The sequence below is a fragment of the Erythrolamprus reginae genome, chromosome 3 (assembly GCF_031021105.1).
Source record: "Erythrolamprus reginae isolate rEryReg1 chromosome 3, rEryReg1.hap1, whole genome shotgun sequence".
Classification (NCBI taxonomy): domain Eukaryota; kingdom Metazoa; phylum Chordata; class Lepidosauria; order Squamata; family Dipsadidae; genus Erythrolamprus; species Erythrolamprus reginae.
In genome coordinates this window covers 179,343,981-179,364,574 of record NC_091952.1, presented here as the reverse complement: position 1 = coordinate 179,364,574, position 20,594 = coordinate 179,343,981, and the positions used below count along the sequence as shown (strand labels likewise).

The 20,594-nt window shown below is 40.1% G+C and overlaps 1 protein-coding gene across 9 annotated transcripts in view; it reads right to left on the bottom strand.

The window, feature by feature from the left end:
- Nucleotides 1-20,594, bottom strand: part of ATXN1 (ataxin 1) — a 349,478-nt gene that overhangs the window by 280,585 nt on the left and 48,299 nt on the right. The window contains exons 1-2 of one of the 9 annotated variants that reach the window (XM_070747306.1): nt 3,287-3,670; nt 1,952-1,999 (exon numbers count right to left, since the gene is read on the bottom strand). The exons of 1 other annotated variant lie outside the window; for it this stretch is intronic. The gene's annotated coding sequence lies outside the window, so the exon portion shown is untranslated. Of the gene's footprint in view, nt 1-1,951; nt 2,000-3,258; nt 3,704-3,789; nt 3,840-4,447; nt 4,466-4,573; nt 4,659-4,758; nt 4,820-20,594 lie in introns of those variants that run through there. 7 more of the 9 variants (XM_070747310.1, XM_070747308.1, XM_070747312.1 and 4 more) reach the window with 7 other exon arrangements.

Below are 20,594 nucleotides of genomic sequence, written 5' to 3'. Positions count from 1 at the left end.
ATTGTAAAATATAACTTTTTTTAAAAAAATCAACATATGATGTAGAAGCATACAAATATGAATCTCTGGCATTGTTAAATGTGTTTTACTTTGCATTAAAAATGTATTAACTATACAGTAATAAAAAGCTTTGCTCTTCCCTAAATTTAATATTGTGCTTAAAACAGTGATACAAAAAATAAATAAAACTATTGAAGAATTATGTAAATCATTAAAGAAACTGCTAAAATATTTACATTATGCTCAGTATGGCCTTCAAACAAATAGACTGTTACGATTAAATTCCAACTTGTTTTATTTTCTCAAAAACCTCCCCTTGCCTGTTAAATGCTAAAACAAATAAAATCTATTTTTATTACAATGCATTTTACTCTGAAATTATTTCACTGTTACCCGAGTTTGTTGGTGCAATTTAGATTAAACATAATTTCTACAAATTCATAAACTAGGACATCAGAATGTTTAACTTTTGCATGCCCTGTAAAGTAATTTGTGATTGCTGCCTTTAAATGATTAAGCAACCAACTCAAATTATTTTACTGAAACATATTTTTTTTTTAGTATAAACTCTGAAGTTTTAAAATGCTACAACTGTTAATCTACATGTTCATGGCATTTGCATACCCCACAACTATCTATTTACACAAAATGTCTTTATGGGAAAATCTAAAGACACTTTTTAGGCTCCAAGATGAGAACTTTATCGTGAATTACTTACAAACCTATATACTCCTAACAAACACTGTGTACATTTTAGAAACTGGGATGTAAAAGTCGTTCATCAATCAACAGCACAGCTAGAAAATGCATTCCAGGAAGCTGCAAGCTATTATGCTTGCAATATTTTTTAAGGGTTGGAATCTTTAAATTCCTGCAGTGGTTTGATGTTCTGAACATACAAGACACATTTGGACAATAAAGATGATATAGACACACATAAAAAAGGTTATAAAGGCCACTCTTGTGAAAATATAAAGGGATTGACTAAAAATTCTATAAAGCTTGTTTCACTGCAGATGGAAAAGAATAAAAAAAATAAAAATCTGAAATCTCAGTTCTCAACATCAAACACATAACAAATTAATTCTTATTTTAAGCAACCCAATTAATAAAATGTTATGCTAGTAAAAAGCTGCTGTCATCTAAAATATGTATGGATAGTCCCACTGAAACAAACAGGAAAACAGCCAAAGTTGCCGGTCCTACAAGCTGCCCTAAAGGATTTCTTCAAAATAAAATACCAACCATAAACCAACTACTGTAAAACTCAAAGGAAGTTTAAACTTAAAAAGAAGCTGTTTAAAAGCAATCACAAATGCCTTCTGGGTAGCTCAAATAATCCTAATACCTTTAGGTTAAACATTTTCAATTGCACTCAGAAATTTATGCAGGGAAGAGCCATTACCACTGTTTATAATATTACAAACCTCTGGAAAAACATTTTTAAAAAAGAGAAAATATTCAGCAACTAACTTAACCTAATTTCTAATGTGGACAAGCACTCCTCCACTAAAGATCTATACACAAGAAAAAATTAAAAAATACTAACTCTGTACAGAAAAATCTTACGACTTGCAACTCCTAAATTCAAAGTTGAAATTACTCCAATATTACATGCAGCCTCTGAATTTTTTTTCCATTTCAATGTTTATACAAATTATGCGCATCGCATGCAAACAGGCAAGACATAAATAGTAGACAAGTGACTAAAAAGTTATTCATGCCTGCAACATAAGCCCATCCGAGGTACCCGTGTCACAAGAAAAATGCACCTGAATGGACGATGAATACTGTCTGTTACCATGGCACCTCAATCTAATTACATGACTGATCAGGGCTAGAGAGAGTGCACTGAAACCTACACCACTGACATGTCTGTACATGACAGTACACGCACACATAAATATACACAGAGAGAAATGTGGAAAACCTCTATCACCTTTTGGCTTACATTTACAGTAGATGAGAATAAGGATACTTCTATTCAACACAGAATGACCTGTAAAACAGTTAATAGGAGAAAAATAAACGTATAACTCTAAGTAATACACTATCTCATCAGTTATCTCTTCCTCATTCATAACCCATATTCTCAGAGCAACAACACTAGGCTGTCCTCACCCGCCAGACAAACAAATCCACATTCACTGATGAAATCTGAATTTGGTGTTTTAAGGTTTCACTGTAAACTGAAATAAACTGCCCTGGGATGTCAGCATAGTAACTGGTTGCACTGAATCTTACCTAATTTACTAACCTGGCCAAAAACATAAAATGTGGATTGCTAAAGATTTAATCAGCTCCATCATGAAGTATTTCATATTCAAATACATGGGTAAAAAAGAATCCACAAACTAAGACATTGCAACTACATAACCCTTCTCTAACAATTGTGGTTACCCAAAGATATAATTGCAAAACTAATTATTATGTGCATTATGACATTTATAAAGTATGGGATTCCCTTCCTCCTTCCAATTCTATCTGGGTTTATGATCACCAGGGGAAAATATTAATTCTGGAGGAGTCCCTATTGCATACCTTACGGTAAACAAAATAAAAATAGCTTGTTCTTGTTAGCCACATAGTGTGGCATTATATAACAAGCTTTCAATTTGCTCTCTTTTCGATCACTGGATTCTGATCTTTTCCTTGGCTGCTCTTTTTAACAAAATTCCCCAAAACACCTCTCTCTACCTTTCAAAAAATGTTATTTTGTTGTCCCCATCAGCATGTACAATACAGATCGGCGTATGCAGAAAAAGACTTTCCCTGTTAACATTTGAGAGGGGGAGGGGAGGGCTACGCAAGGCTCGCAGATCAGAATTAAAGGCTTCGGCAAACTAAAAAAAAAAAAAAAGGTAACTTTTGCAAAATAATTCCAGAGCGAGCGAAGGGTAGCAGGACAGCACCGAGACGCACATAAAAACAGGATTTCAAAAGGCAGCGATACGCGGAATTGCTTCTTTTTTCCCCCTCCCTTCCCCCCCCCTTCCTTTTTCTTAAAGGGGGTGCAAGCAACTCTGCCGGATCTATTAAAAAGAAAGAAGAAAAAAAGCCGATTTTTTTTCCTTGGCAAAAATCTTGGAAGATCCTAGCACGGGGGTAGGGGGTGGGAGAGATCTTTCTTTCCCAGGGGGAGAAAAAAAAACCTATAGGGGGGGGGGGGACAGAAGCTCGCCGGGGAGGATGGGGTCAAGGTGAAGGGGAAACGCAGTTCGTCGTCTTGGTCCCCCTCCACCTGTAACGGAGCCCTACCTCCTCCTCCCGTGGCCTTTTTACTCACTCACTGACTCCTTGCTGTAGTAGTAGTAGTAGCAGTGCCCGGAGGAGCCTCCAGCCGATTTGGGGCCTGAATGTAGGAGCATAGTGGAGGAGCTGGAACTGCTACCGCTGCTGGGCACATCCCAGTCCCAGCGCCGCCTCCTCCTCCCCCTCCTCCTCCTGCGCCGCCTCTTCGCTTCATTCAACCCTCCGAAAACCACCCAGCCCCGTACTACACAGTGCAGCGGCGGCTGGCCCTCCCTTACTATCAAGCCGGGGGGAGGAGAAAGAGAGAGAGAGGGAAAGGCGGGCGCTCTTCCGCTCGCCCTCGGCAAGCCTAGCTGGCCTTCGAGCAGCGGCGAGGAGGAGGAGGAACGCGACTCTTAGCCAGACGGCGGCGGCCAGCGAGGCAGCCGGCGGAGGGCGTTGCTTCGGGACGCGCTCGGAGGGGGGGGGGGAAAAATACTCCGCGGCCTGCGCTTCAGCTCCCCACACCAATGGCTCCCCGGGCCGCCAGTCACGCACTTTAGGGATGAGGCAGCGGTGAAAGGCTCCCTCACGCTCTCTCTCGGCAGCCCCAGTTTAACGCCAGTGGGTGCCCTGTGGAGGTTTTTATAAGAGAGAAAGGAAAACCACCACGCAAGCCATATGTACGGGTGGGGAGGCCTCGGAGTGGGGGGGGGGGGGTGTCATACGACTTCCTGCTCTTTAATATTTGTTTTTTTAAAAAAATTATTGTTTCATTGCTGTACGCCGCCCTGAGTCCCTCCAAGAGACGGGCGGCTTATAAATCGAAAATAAATAAATACATTTCTTTACTCTCCGCTTTTACGGAGCGTGTAAGGGGTGGGGGGGAGAGGCGGATTTCTCGTCTGCCCAGAATGCAAAGAATTTCAGGCAGCACCACCCACAGCAGCACGTAAAAAATAACACCATCCCGGCCTGGTTTCCCCCCCTCCTCCTCCTCCTCTCGCTCCGGCCTTGACACATAAAGGCCGGGGAGGGGTAGGGAGAGCGAGAAACAGGGAGGGAGGAAAAAAAGAACGTGAGGAAAAAGCAGCAGCAGCAGCAGCGATGCAATTGAGGGAATTCTTCACAGAGCGACTTTTGCCTTGCAACCCGTGGCATAGCAAAGCGCTACGTTCTCCTCCCCCCCCCCCCCGCGCCACCCCTTTCCAGTAACCTTGTATGTGTTTTTCCAGCTGGAAATATCTAGAGGCTTGCTTGGAGGAGGAGGGAGGGTGGAGAAGGAAGGGAAAGAAGCGAAAAGCAGAGGAGGGATTTAAAAAGGAAAAAAAAAGCCACTTACTGTACATAAAGTGTCAATGGAGACTTGGGGTTGTTGGGGAAGGCGGGGGAAAAATACGTGCCAGTTGATCTCAAGGGCTTTTAGGGGTTGGGGCTATTTTTAATTTTTTTTGGCTTTTTAATAAGAAAAATAATTATTATTATTTCTCCTCCCCTCCGGTGTGTGATTACAGCGGCTTCCCTTACCAACTGTAATAGAAAATGTTGGTGTCTGCGGGTAGAAGAAGCTCGCTCTCCTCTCTTTCCCTCAGTATGTAAATGTGTAATAGAAGGCAAATATGGAGCAGTTGGCAAAGCCTCTGCGTTAGCTCAAGGATCCTACTTCGTGCAAAGGGGTGGAGGAGAAGGAGGCAACTCTTTTGTCAGGCGGCCAAGAGAGCCACACAGATTATTGCATACGCACAACAGAGCCCGGCCAAGCCAGCCTTAACCCTTTCAGAGTTGTCTTCCGTGGTTTCCAGCAAAGAATGCGGGTTTTTTTTTTTTTGTTAACTTGGCGTTTCTCTTTGCCTTTCCTTCATCCTAAATCAGTGTTTCTCAACCTTGGCAGTTTGAAGATGTGTGGACTTCAACTCCCAGAACTCCCCAACCAGGCCGGGATGGTGTTATTTTTTTATTGCTGGCTGGGGAATTCTGGGAGTTGAAGTCCACACATATTTAAACTGCCAAGGTTGAGAAACAATGTCCTAAATTAAGCTCACATGCCTTCTAAGAGTAGTCTTCCTTCACTGAGGTCCTCACACCTCACAGGGATATATATGAAGCAACTTGTCTTTTTTAAAGAGACTGTGGCAAGTGGTACAATTTGGGAGGGGATAACTTAAAACTTCTAGTGTGCATCTATGCTCAGAATGGACATTAACTTTCATAAAGTTTGCTCCTCATAAAATACACTGCTTAAAAAAAAACCCAAAGGAAACACTTAAACTACACAATATAACTCCAAGTAAATCAAACCTCTGTGAAATACAAAATGTCCACTTAGGAAGCAACTCTGATTGGCAATCAATTTCACATGCTGTTGTGCACATTCAACTTTGTACAGAACAAATGAGAATATTTAATTCATTCAGATCTAGGAAGGGTTATTTGAGTGTTCCCTTTATTTTTTCGAGCAGTATACAATGACCTAGTTTATAATGGGATGTTACTGTGGTAGTGGTCCAAGGCATGAAGTGAAATGTTGTCCTATATCACAGGAACATGCAAAGAGTGGAGATGCTTGCACCAGGTAACTACAAATCTATCTATCTATCTATCTATCTATCTATCTATCTATCTATCTATCTATCTATCTATCTATCTATTGCATTTATACGCCGCTCACTCCGAAACAGACTCTGAGCGGCTAACAACAGTTATAAATACAATACAAGTAAAAAAGCAGTAAAAACATCGATACAATACCATAAAAACTGCATTACTGTTCTGCATTTGACTGCTGGCATGCTCCCTAGAAAAACAGTGCATATTCCTTTTGTTTCAAAAGCTCTGCTATGTCAGAATACAGTTATGTGGTGATAGTGGGAGAATTGGCAGTATAACTAGTTAACACTACTATTAAGTGAGCTGCACCAGTTTCTAATAGACTTGCAATAGTCGAGCTGTGAGGTGATAAGGACACGAGTGACCATGACAAGAGACTCCTGATCCAGGCAGGGTCGCAATTGGTGCACTAGCCGAACCTGTGAAAAGGTCCCACCAGCTACAACTGAGAGATGTTGCTCCAATCTCAGCTGAGAATCTAGGAGGACACCTAAATTGCGAACCCGTTCTGAGGGGGTTAATGTTCCTCCCCCCCCCCCCAACCAAGGATGGACAGGCAGTATAGTCCTTGGAGACTTCAGTTCTACCACTTCACTGAACTGACATGGCAACTGAAACAGTATCATCTTGTGTGGCCCTGGAAGTGTACTACCCTGTCATGCAATAGTCTCCCATCCCTCCAGATATACCAAAGGACTCAACCTTGTTGGCCTGCAACAGGGTGTCAAACTCATGGTTTCACAGCAGCAGCACGACTTTTTTCTCCTTTGCTAAACCAGGCAGGGGCATGGCCAGCATGTGACACATCTGGCCTATGGGCCAAGAGTTTGACAGCCTTGGCCTACGGGAACAAGGATGTTGATGGAACTAGTGGTTGTGGTTGTGCTTGATTGATAGAGGCAAGTTTTATTGGGACTTCAACTGTTATTGTTCATGTGGCTTTATGTTCTAATTATATTGTTAGCCACCTAGAGTTCCTTGTGAATAAGTGGGCAGCCATATTTAAATAAATAAATAAATATAAGATCTTGTTATTTTTGACTTTGTAGAAATGTTCTGTTTACAGTGGTACCTCTACCTAAGAACGCTTCTACTTACGAAATTTTCTAGATAAGAACCATGTGTTCAAGATTTTTTTGCCTCTTTTCAAGAACCATTTTCCACTTACAAACCCGAGCCTCCGAAACTGTAACCGAAAAAGGCAGGGAGAAGCCTCCATGGGGCCTCTCTAGGAATCTCCTGGGAGGAAACAAGGCCAGAAAAGGTGGGGAGAAGCCTTCATGGGGCCTCTCTAGGAATCTCCTGGGAGGAAACAAGGCCTCCACCCTCCCCGTGGTTTCCCCAATTGTACGCATTATTTGCTTTTACATTGATTCCTATAGGAAAAATTGCTTCTTGTTACAAACTTTTCTACTTAAGAATCTGGTCACGAAACGAATTAAGTTTTTAAGTAGAGGTACTACTGTAATCCCATAATGGAAACACTTCCTTGATGAAATATGAGATCTCAAATATAGAATCAGAAATATTCCTTCATTAAGTTAAAAAGCTATGATGGGAAAGGCCTTAATAATAAAAAGACTAGCTACTGCACCATGTTACCCTTCAAGGCAGGAGTGTTAAACTCACATCGTCACAAGACATAGCAACTTCCCCCCCCCCTTCGCTAAACTGGGCGTGGGTGTGGTCAGCGTGTGGCACATCCAGGCCACAGGCCGCGAGTTTTGACAGCCCTGCTTTAAGGGATAATGGACTACTAGATATGCTTCCCTTCTCTTATTTTATTATGTTATTGAAAAAACTTACATGAAGAGAGCTAGTTGAGTTATTTATTGTAGCAGATGAAATGAAGCATTAGCCAAACTTGAAGGGAACCCGATTCACCGTGATTAACTGGACATATGATTGATTAGTCTTTTGCTTTCCCCAAATAGAGTCAATCATAAAAGTGAGGTATTTTATGCATGTCCATAAAATCTATTTTAACATGATACAATTACCTATCATTAACTTAATCATTGTGAAATTTTCTGGGCTTGTGTAATGCACTGAACCATAAACTTAAGCACATGGGTTAGGTTTGCACAACATGGCTTCCTAAAATGAGATTGGACAGATTGTTGTTCATTGTGTTTTGTAAACACAGACCAAGTTTGAGGGTGGGGGTGCTCTTGTGGAATTGTGTATATGAAATAATACTCTTCAGAAATTGTGGTTCCCCTGTTAGTCAGATATCAGGTTATGTTAGAAAAACTGTTGAAGAACTTCAGTGCACCCTGAAATACTATACGTATTGACATTAGCTAATTTTTTCAAGGACTTTCAGAACAACTAAAAAGTAAACACTTAAAATAGCACCCAGCTATTTCATTAGAATAAAAAACTAATGCCAGTTTTGAATCAATAAGGCTGGTTTATCAGATCTGGCAATTTGAGCTCTAGGCAACCTGATAAAAGTTTGATAAATAAGTTTTCTCATGCAGTTCTATATAAAATGCAGTAATTTAACAAACATAATGCTTTGTGTGGAGTAATTGTTATATGCAGCTAAAATAATTACTTAATCAGAATTGAATTATGTTCTGGCTGCAAGAAACGGCAAAAGCTACAAGAGATCAATCTCATTTTTTTCAGCTTAATGGCTAAATACACTGAGGAATGTATTATTGATGAAAAAGTCCAAGTTGTTACAATTTAAAATACACCCAAGAGAACAGGACATCAATTTTTCTCCTTTCTAAATCAGGATCTCTGACTTTTATTTTATGTAATAATGCTATCATCTCTTGTGACTTGCCGCAACCAAGACAGGTTTTATGCCCTTTGCCTTTTGGTGACTTCCATAACAATAGAACTGGGACCAATCAGCATCAATGTTAAGAGCCCTATAGAATCTGAGGTTCTCTCTACAATTATATCACATCATTTCTGTACATCAGGATGATATCAAGAGGATAAGCTGCAAATCTAGACCACTGATGTATGGCAGTAGAGATACAGGAGACTATTTGTGCCGCCATCTTGTGATCATCCATATTTTTGCAACCCAGCTCTGTTACCTTTAACCCATACAGTGGTACCTCTACTTAAGAACTTAATTCATTCCGTGACCGGGTTCTTAAGTAGAAAAGTTTGTAAGTAGAAGCAATTTTTCCCATAGGAATCAATGCAAATAATGCGTGCAAACCCATTAGGAAAGAAATAAAAGCTTGGAATTTGGATGGGAGCAAGAGAAAGAGGAGGAGGAGGACAGTCGCTGCCTAAGGAAGAAGGTGAGGTTAGGTGAATCCAAAAAATCCAAAACTTTAAGGCTTAATAAAAAAGAGGGACTCTGAGGTAGCGAGGAGCACATGCCTCCCATACACCTGGCGTAAGGCTGCCTTCCATACACTGCACCAGAGAAAGAAACCCAGGCAGGCAAGAGGGGGGAACCTCCCGCTCCTTTGACCGAAAGGTAGCTGCTGCTGCTGCTACCTGTTTCCTCTTCCTTCCCATGCTGAAGGGCTCCCCTCTTCTCTAGCTCACTCACTTTGTAGCTGGCAACTTTCCTTCACTGTGGTGACTCCTCGGTTTGGCTGAACCAGAATTGATTCGGCCGGGGAGAAGCACTCCCTTTTCCCTTTCCGCGGCCAGATGCTCTGGGAGGCAACCTCGCGCCGGGTGTGTGGGACGCAGCGCAAGGGAGTTACCACAGCAAAGTGGTTTATTCCCTCTCCAAGCACCCAGAGAAAGGAAAATGCTTTGTTCGCTCTGGACTGCCAAAGCCTCCTTAAGCACCACCGAAAGGCTCCTCTGGCAGCCCAGAAAAGCCCGAGATGGTCGGGATTAAAGGTGGAATGGCAGGAAACTGTCCGGGCCTTCGTGTCACTCTCAAATTTCCTGGGAAATTTTTCCAGGTTCGGGTTCTTAAGTAGAAAATGGTTCTTAAGAAGAGGCAAAAAAATCTTGAACACCCGGTTCTTATCTAGAAAAGTTCTCAAGTAGAGGTGTTCTCAAATAGAGGTACCACTGTATATGCATGTGCTTCGAAAATTGTTCACAAGAAGTGCTTCTTGAATTTTGTCATATATTCATTGTAACTGTTTATCCTCTGTTCTACCTTCTTTGCAAGCCTGAAACAAACAAACAAAAAGTACTGGTGCTTTAAGCTGTCAGTTCATAAAAGTTAATGTAATTCTTAAATCAGCCACACCATTTCACATCATTTCTGTAAAATTGTGGAGCTTTTTAAATAAAAGACCAGAGAAGTGCTATGCTCACCTGAATTCTGGAGCACATCGTCTGAATTGTATTCAAAGATTCACCGCCATAATATGGGTGTAGTATAGGACTATTTAGATAACAAAGCTCATCTAACATCTTTGCTCTTTATTCAAGAAAAACAACAACCCTGAATTGTGAGGCTCTTTTACAATAGTGCATAGTTAATGTGCCAGGAGATAAGTTGTTACTTGAGGATTCATCCAGTTCAATTATTGAGAATGTATATTTTGCACACAAACCTATCAGACAAGACTGAGCTTGACATTTTCAGTAGCCTCAAGTTTGACTCAGCCTTCCATCCTTCCAAGGTTGGGAAAATGAGGACCCAGATTGTTGGGGGCAATATGCTTACTCTCTGTAAACCACTTAGAAAGGGCTGTAAAGCACCGTATGTAAGTCTAAATGCTATTGCTATTCTAAATGCACATACATTGTATTCCACAATGATATATGAGATAATGTATACAATATATACAGTGAAGGGCTACCAAAATTTTTACTACCACACTGTGGGCATGGCTTTTGCATTTTTTTTCAACATCTTTCAGTGTAAATTAGGTGCTCTGGGGTTGGATCTCTATTTTTGCTACCCCACTGCGTTCCCCCCGTCCGGTCAGTAGCCACCCCTGAGTATATATGCTGGAGGTAGTGCAGCTACATTTGTGACAGTGGGAAGACATAACGTAGTTTTACATTCAGATATGCTGCCTTAATATCATCACTGAGTATTGCAAAAATTCTTCACAGCCTTCAAGTATTATATTCCAAAATAATTGTCATAAAAATAACTTAATTGGTTTCAATACAGTCTGTCTAGTGAGTAAGAATAAATCATTTCTCAAAAGCCATCATACAAGCATGAAGAAAACCCTTTTGGATACAGGAAGTACAGTACTTTGATTCCCAGTTCCCAGAGTCACAAGTTCAGACACAAACTTTTTGCTCAGCTTTGGTAGGTGGGCCAAGTTGTACTGCCAACATCCATTCATCCATCCTTCCATAATATCCTCTTTTTTTGCCCCAAGCAATAGGTAGGTTTCTCAAACTACTAATTCTTTTGAAGATTGGTTTGGTAGTCACTCCCCTTCAGGAGATTATTATTACAGAATTAATATAAATAAACATGTTTCTGATTTTCCTGTTTAACTTTCGTCTATCCTTAGGGAGAAATGTCATTTAATAATTTTGGATTTATCTATTTCTTTATTGTTCATTCTAGTGAAAGATCTTGAAGTTTTAATTTAAATCAAGTCCTTTCAAAAATCAAATGAAAACCTGAAAAAATTGTGTCTATATAAATATTATATCTAAGTAGATTGATTGATATAATTTAACCTGAAAAATAAAATATATTTATTATTAATTTTAGATGACTTTTCCTTATATTTATTGTAAAAAAATTAAATATGTCTCAAATGTGTCTGAGCCTGAGACTTCTTTCTTAAATATACATAATTATTCATGCTTTAAAAAATGTCAAATTTTATTGAAAAGACCTTGCTTATACTGTCACCGTTCCATTTGAAAAACATCCCCAAGAATCAGGCACATAGGATCTCTTTGAATTAGAATTATTATTCCTAACATTAATAGGATTCATTTGTGATTATCTGAGGCCCATGTAGTTTATTTACATTGCAGTTAACTATTGGGTAACAATAAGCTACATGTTGTAACAATAAGTTTCAGGGATGTAATGTAAGCAACAAGTAGACACAAATCATCCATCTATCCATCTATCTATCTATCTATCTATCTATCTATCTATCTATCTATCTATCTATCTAGCTATTTATTGGATTTGTATGCCGCCCCTCTCCGCACACTCGGGGCAGCTAACAACAGTAATAAAACAGCATATAATAATAATCCAATACTAAAAACAGTTAAAAACCCATTATTATAAAAACCAAACATACGTACAGATATACCATGCATAAAATTGTAAAGGTCTAGGGGGAAAGAGTATCTCAATTCCCCCATGCCTGGCGGCAGAGCAATGTTTCTGCAAATGTGGTATTGTACTTTGTTAATATCTCTTTCTTTTTATGAGTTCATAATCCATCTGGATATTGGTTTGACTATCTATATCAATGTCCAAATACAAGAGTGATAGTAGAATACATAAATGTGGAAATAGTATACCTATGACAATAGTGACTCATTCCATTGACTTAGATAATTTAAAAGGGCGGGAATGGGACTCGGTCATTGTTACTGTCATTAAAGAGTAGGCATGGGTGATGGAATTGGACTCTGGAAGGAGAACTGCTCAAGTCAATTTAATTTAATTTACTTGCATGGACTGTAACTATCAGGATTTTATTTGAGCCTTAGGTTGTTCCCAAATGATTAGGGCAAGCTTAAAGAAGAGAAAAGGTTTAGTAGCTTGTGAGAGTAATTAATTTTTATTTATTTTATTTTAACAACATATTTTGTGGGATTTATCACCTACATATTTAATATAGGTAATCCTCGATTTAACAACAGTTCATTTAGTGACTATTCAAAGTTACAATGTCACTGAAAAAAGTGACATGATTATTTTTCTGTTGCACGACCACTGAAGAATGCCCATGGTCACGTGATTTACATTCAAATGCTGGACAACCAACCCACGTTTATGACAATTGCAGTGTTCCACAGTCCCTTTTGTGACTTGACTAGCAAACACAATGGGGAAACCCAGATTCACTTAATAACCTTTAAGAACTACAATGATTCACTTAACAAATGTGGCAAGAAAAGTTGTAAAATGTTGCAAAACTGTCTTAACAAATTTCTCACTGAGCAACATAAATTTTGGGTTCAGTTGTGGTCATACGTTGCGGACTACCTGTATTACTTCAATTTGTAATATTTTTTTAAAAAGAACTTGTACACAATTCCTATTGTGATTTAGGAATACACTGTATTTTCAACAGCAGATTTTACTGCTAAGTTTGTTCCTGGAATCTTTTGACATTATAGATAATATTTCTGTGGCTTCATCACTTAAAATTACCAGTATATCTTTCCAAAAAGCAATGCTATATTACGCAAGCATGTTGATGGACTTTAAGCCATACTTATCAGGTGAACGTCTTTGACCTCTATTATGCTAAAGGCTACATTAACAATGCAATCTTATGTATGTCTATTCAGAGGTAAGTCCAATGGGGTTTACTCCAGGGCAAATGGGTAACAATCAAGACTGAAGTTTAAATTATAAGTTATATTGGGAGTCTCCATCATCAATATTCTTTCCATTCTGGTAAAAATTCTTTTACTTCTTTGGGTAAAATTTTTTTATCTAGCAGATACTTTTAGTTTAGTATAGTTGAGTATATTTTAGTATAGTTCAGAATGTAAAACAGGGTTAAATCCAGCAGATTCTGGAGAACCGGTAGTGGAAATTTTGAGTAGTTCAGAGAACCGGTAAATGCCACTTCTGACTGGCCCCATCCCCATCTATTCTCTGCCTACTGAGTCCCAGCTGATTGGGAGGAAATGGGGATTTTGCAGTATCCTTCCCAGGGGTGGGCCACCATTCCCAGCCCTACTGGAACGGGCTGGGAGCGCGCCTCTGCATGGGATTCAGGTTCTGCACATGCGCAGAAGTGAAAAGAACCCAGAAACACGCAAAAAGGTAAGTGCCCGCTTGCCGCTGCTTGCCACTTTCACCCCTCCCACTGCCCACTCGCCACTGTTTGCCCCATGCAGTGGCTTTCCCCCCTGCTCCCACTCCGCCCCGCCGTGCTGTGAGTGCCCCGCTCACCCAGCCACTGTTCTACCGGAACGAGCCTACGCGCTCTGTTTTCACCAGTGGAATGACGTTTCCGGGTGTTCCGGCTTCTGCCCATGCCTGATCCTTCCCCTGGAGTGGGGTGGGAATGGAGATTTTGCAGTATCCTTCCGCTGCCACATCCACCAAGCCACACCACACCATGCCCACCAAGCCACGCCCACAGAACCGGTAGTAAAAAAATGGATTTCACCACTGATATAAAGCTATTTTTTTCATAATTACAGTGCTATAAACTTTTTCAAATTAAAATATCCACATCACAATTAAAAAAAGTCTTACCCCAGGCCAACTATTAAAGTTATTAAAATCCTAAGATCTTGATTGGCATCATCACTGACTGGCATTGATCATTATTTTTAGCCACTGTAAATATATATTCAAATATTTAGAAACTTGTTTCTAAATGCTATAAAATGTATGATTAAATGAAGATTATTTCAATAATAAAAATAATTATTAAAAATAATTTAGGGAATAATGTACCACAAAGTCAATTCCAACTTTACAATTTTATAATTCTACACAATGTAGAAGTTAGATTATATTATCACACGATGTTCTGAATTGCTCAGGAAAGCAACATGGAGACACAGATTGGCGGACTCAGTCAAACAACACCTTTCACCTCCAAACATCCTATATTTAGGTTGGTGGAAAAAATGTAAAACAAAAGTTAAAAAAATACTTAAACTTAAAAGCAAACTTGAAGGTGAGCTGAGATTCAATCTCTACATTCTAGTAAAGATTACAGTTTGGGATAATGTATTTTTCCCCCAGCATAACCTTAGTACTCAACGCTATTGTGAAAATACAAACAAGTATGATAATAATCTTGTGTAAGCCTTTAAGGAAGAAAACTGTTGTGTCCAATTTAATTCACAACCTGTTTATTGTTTGCGGCAGTAATTAATGTAACCCATATTTTGTATGATAAATGGGATTCTAACACATATATTGCATTCGGAAATTCAGAAACAATGTTACAGCATCTGACAATCTCTAATATAAGCACCTTCATCTGAAAGACCAGTAGTCCAGTTTATTTGTACAGCCATTCCTCAGTTAGCAATTACTTTGGTTGACTGTTTATTTGCAAATATTGTTCAGATATACAGAGCTATGCAGTGAGACTTGACAAGATACCAGAATTTATAGTGTGGCAATTTAGGAACCAGTGCAGAGAAATAACGAAGACACTTTTGCAGAAAACAATAGTAAACAGTTTTATCCGTTCAGTGCATTCAAAATATCTTCTGTTTTAGTCTTCTATTTACAGGAACAAACTTCGCTTTAACTATATGCAGTAAAGCTTACTTACATTTAAATACTAAACCAATCCAAGTTTCTCCATATCAACACTACAGCTCTAACTCAATAATTAACTCGTGCTCAAACTGCTCCAGCCAGCCAACAAACAATATTACCAACAACAACAGCAAACATATACAGCCAACAATCATTGTAAAGTGGCTTTACATTTTATACTGCTCTGGCCCAATCAGATTGCAGTTTACACTCTATGACTCAGTATTCATTACTGTTTAACACGCTTACATCCTTCTTTTACCTTATATGGTAACATAATGGAATGTCATCTAGGATTGAACTAATCCTTGACAAATATGACATTAATAAACTCTCATAAAAATGTACGACCAATGAGTGCACTTACAATGAAGTTTACAATGAAATTTTATGCACCTCATTAAAAATAGTCTTCAGTGTGATTAAAATCTAGTCAGTTTCAGGCACAACAGGACTCTAATCAACTAAGATCAGACAGCTGACCTTGTTTTTTATTTTATTTTTTTATTTACATCCTGCCTTTTTTATTTTTACAAATAATTGATGGCGCCAAAGAGATGAGGCTGAGAGAGAGTGACAGGCCCAAGGTCGCCCAAGTGTATTTTATAGTTTAGGCAGGACTTGAACGCATGGTATCTTGTTTTCTAGCCAGTGACTTCCCTATTAGAACAAACTGACAATAAATTTCAGTCAGCATATTTTAGGGAAGACTACACTGCAGAGAACAACACCTCAGGAATATGTAGACAGCTTGTTTAAACAATCTATCTACCCCTTCAGGCCGTAAAAAGGGAGGGAAATGGGTCAGGCGCAGTTTGGACTGATTCACCCAAATTAGTAGTGACCTCTTAGTGTCATCATGGTGACATCACCAAACCAGATCAATCGGTGGCAGTCTGTGGGCACCGCCATCTGTTTCTTTATTATTATTGTTTGTTTGTTTGTTTGTTTATTTATTTATTTATTTATTTTTCCTTTTGAGCATGCACAGAAGCCAAATTCCGGCACTGTGCATGCGGTCGCCATCTGTTTTTCAGCTTTGTTTTTCTTGCCACACAGTGCAGGAGGAAGTGAACTTGCAGCAGGTAAGTTAGAACCCACCCCACTGGGTCTCCCAGTGCCCCTTTTGCTCCCAGGGGGGATGGGTTGTGGTTAGCTCTGGCCCAGCTCTTGCCCCAAGGACTGTGGATGTGGGGGAGACATCCACATGCTGCAGGCCTGTTTTGCCCCTGGTGGAATCTGCTGATGAAGGCTCCTCTGACCAAGAAGACATGAGTGACAGGGAGAAGGAGAGTGTGGCAGACAGCTCAGAAGGAGATCAATTATCTAGCTCCTCCTTGGATTCAGAACAAGAGTTAATGATACAGCCACGCATGCGGTGAGTGATGCATAGGCAGCAACAACTGAGAGATTATTATCAAAGAAAATGAGGCCACCTGTGGTTGGGTGGGGCTGTGGTAATTAGTGAGGCTGCTATAAAGAGCAGCCTGTGGGTTTGGCCATTGTGGAGGATTATCTGATCCTTGTGTTTCATGACTGCTTTCCTGACTTTGACCTTTTGTGTGCTGATTTTTCCCCGCTTTGAAACTAAACCAGGGCAAAGTGTGTTTCACTTTGTGAAAGAAGAAGGACTGTGAATTACCTCACAGCTGCAAGCTAAGTATCACAGAACTGATAAGGGACTTGTACAAATTACCAGTTTGTTTGGAGACAAGTGCTCTTTGCTATATCAAAAGAGGGCTTAGGTTAAGGGAATTTTCATTATAAAGAACATTGTTTTGAATTTTCAAACGTGTGTGTGTCTGAAATTTGTACCTGTGAATTTTTGGGAGGAGTCTACCAGAGAGCCCGACAGAACAGGATGTAGGAAGGCTTGCTAAGCCAAAAATGGGGCATGGGGTGAGGGCTTCAAGGGAGAAAGAAAGAAAGAAACCCTCACTGTTTGGAGATCCCCATGTGCATGGAGTTTGAGTTGAGAGCTTATTATAAGTGCCTGCTAAGTTACCCTTCTAAGCTAGTTAACAGTGAAGCTCTAAGAATGCCTGATGATCAATGGCATATTCTCAATTTCAAAAGATCTGGGGGTTTGTTTGTTTGTTTGTTTGTTTGTTCGTTTGTTCGTTCGTTCGTTCGTTCATTCATTCATTCATTCATTTATTTATTTGTATGCCGCCCCTCTCCAGAGACTCAGGGCGGCTAACAGCGACAATAAAACAGTGTACAATAGTAATTTAGTATTGATGATTAAAAATCTATTAATATAAAAACCAAACATACATACATACATACATACATACCATGCATAGAATTGTAAAGGCCTAGGGGGAAAGAGGATCTCAATTCCCCCATGCCTGGCGGCAGAGGTGGGTTTTAAGTTGTTTACGAAAGGCAAGGAGGGTGGGGGCAGTTCTAATCTCTGGGGGGAGTTGGTTCCAGAGGGTCGGGGCTGCCACAGAGAAGGCTCTTCCCCTGGGTCCCGCCAGGCGACATTGCTTAGTTGACGGGACCCGGAGAAGATCCACTCTGTGGGACCTAACTGGTTGTTGGGATTCGTGCAGCAGAAGGCGGTCCCTGAGGTAATCTGGTCCGGTGCCATGAAGGGCTTTATAGGTCATAACCAACACTTTGAATTGTGACCGGAAACTGATCGGCAACCAATGCAGACTGCGGAGTGTTGGTGTAACATGGGCATATTTGGGAAAGCCCCTGCTACCAAAAACCTTCTGGGGTTCTTCACAGGAAATGAGAGAGGGAGAAAGAGAGAGAGAAGAAAGAGAAAAAGAAAAAGAAGAGAGAGAGAGAAGACAAGAAAGAAAAAGAAAGAGAAAGTGAAAGAGAGAAAGGAAAAGAAAGTAAAAGGAAGGAAGGAAGAGAGAGAGAGAGGAAGAAGAGGAAGGAAGCACCACAAACCCTGCCACTAGACTTGGCTTCAGAAGACACTTTGAAACAGCACAGCAATTTAGGGCTGGAAGACATCTCAGAGGTCTTCTAGTCCAATCCCATGCTGCAGCAGGAAATCTTACATTGTCCGCATTATTTTGGTGCCTCCAACAGAGAGGAAAATTTCCAGAAAGGAGGAGTTTACTTTGACAAGCCTGCCATGCAGAGGAAGGCATAAATAATCCTTGACCTATGACCACAATTGAGCCCAAAATTTTGGTTGCTAAGCAAGAGCATTGTTAAGTGAGTTTCACCATATTTTACTCAATCCATGATATTTCCTGGCTCTAATGGTGATGTGCAAGCTTTGAAAGAACATCTGAAGGCATGTGTGTACAGATGTTATGGTTAAATGTGTGGTAGAAAGTGTTCTCTAGATGTGTTTGCAAATGCAGTAAGAGAGATTGAATGTGTAGTTTTAGAAGAGCTCTGTGTGTGTGTGAGTGTGCGCGTGCATACACATATAGTGTACTGTATATAGTAGATAATGTATCTTTTTGTGTGCCTGTGTATAATATGTATGTACACAATCTGGCACATATAAATAGGATTAAATAGTATATTTTGGATGTTCAGTAGTAATAAATAGACAGGCAAATTGTACAGTGGTACCTCATGATACGAACCCCTCGTCTTATGAACAACCCGAGATACGAACCCGGGGTTCACAAATTTTTTGTCTCTTCTTACGAACTTTTTCCTTCTGAACCCGAACACCAAACCCGAACTTCCGGGTTCGGCGTTCGGGAGGCCGCCAAGAAGCCCCCGGCTGTTTTAAAAGGTGACAGCTGGGCGGCGGGGCTTCTCGCCGTCCTCCTGAACGCTGAACCCAGAAGTTCGGGTTTGGCATTCTGGTTCAGGAGGACGCTGAGAAGCCCCCCCGGCTGTTTCAAAAGGTGACAGCCGGGCGGAGGGGTTTTTTTGCATTTTTTTTTCGTTGCACGGATTAATTGATCTTACATTGTTTCCTATGGGAAACAATGTTTTGTCTTACGAACTTTTCGTCTTACGAACCTCCCCCGGGAACCAATTAGGTTCGTAAGACGAGGTATTACTGTATCTTGTTGAGGCCTTTAAGGTGAGGAGAGGCCACCCAACAACTCCCCCACCCAGTCACATGAAGACACACCCATCATCACATGACTATCAAGCACCTCCCATAAAATAAGCCACGCCCACAGAGTGGTAGTAAAAAAAATTGGAACCCACCCCTGAGGTACAGGCTTCTGTATACAGGAACTTTATCTGAATAACAATGATCTTTGCACTCAATCTCTCTGGCTTTCAATTTTGCTTAACAAGCAAATCATTGGAACAGAATGCAGTTGCTAAACAAGAAGAGGATATACATAACCTTGGTATCTTTTAAACAAATTATTTCACATTAAAAGGGAATTTCTACACTGAGAAATGTTTTTATTTTCTTTATCGTAAAGGCTTCTATTGCATCCTTTCTTTTATGGAGGTTAAAGACATCTAAACAAAACCTGACTGCAGTACAAATATTTTGCAATACTATTCCTGCTTGACCCCTGATTCTAGGCCATTGCTAACTTTGTTAACCCAAATTATAGCACTTTTCATTGGTTTATTTCATTGGAAAAGGAATCCTCAATCTGAGTATTGTATTGGCAGTTCTGTGTTAGCAAAAACTTCAGAAGAGAAGGATTTAGGGATAGTGATTTCTGACAGTCTCAAAATGGGTGAGCAGTGTGGTCGGGCAGTAGGAAAAGCAAGTAGGATGCTTGGCTGCATAGCTAGAGGTATAACAAGCAGGAAGAGGGAGATTGTTATCCCCTTATATAGAGCGCTGGTGAGACCACATCTGTGTTCAGTTCTGGAGACCTCACCTACAAAAAGATATTGACAAAATTGAACGGGTCCAAAGACGGGCTACAAGAATGGTGGAAGGTCTTAAGCATAAAACGTATCAGGAAAGACTTAATGAACATCTGTATAGTCTGGAGGACAGAAGGAAAAGGGGGGACATGATCAAAACATTTAAATATGTTAAAGGGTTAAATAAGGTTCAGGAGGGAAGTGTTTTTAATAGGAAAGTGAACACAAGAACAAGGGGACACAATCTGAAGTTAGTTGGGGGAAAGATCAAAAGCAACGTGAGAAAATATTATTTTACTGAAAGAGTAGTAGATCCTTGGAACAAACTTCCAGCAGACGTGGTTGGTAAATCCACAGTAACTGAATTTAAACATGCCTGGAATCAACATATATCCATTGTAAGATAAAATACAGGAAATAGTATAAGGGCAGACTAGATGGACCATGAGGTCTTTTTCTGCCGTCAGTCTTCTATGTTTCTATGTTTAGCAATATGAGCACCAATACGTTCATCAAGTGTGTTCATGTTGCAAATATCTTGCTGGGTTCCATATTAACGTTCTTGGTTTTAATGAAACATAACATTCTTGTCATTTCCTCTCGACCTTTAACTTCCAAGACG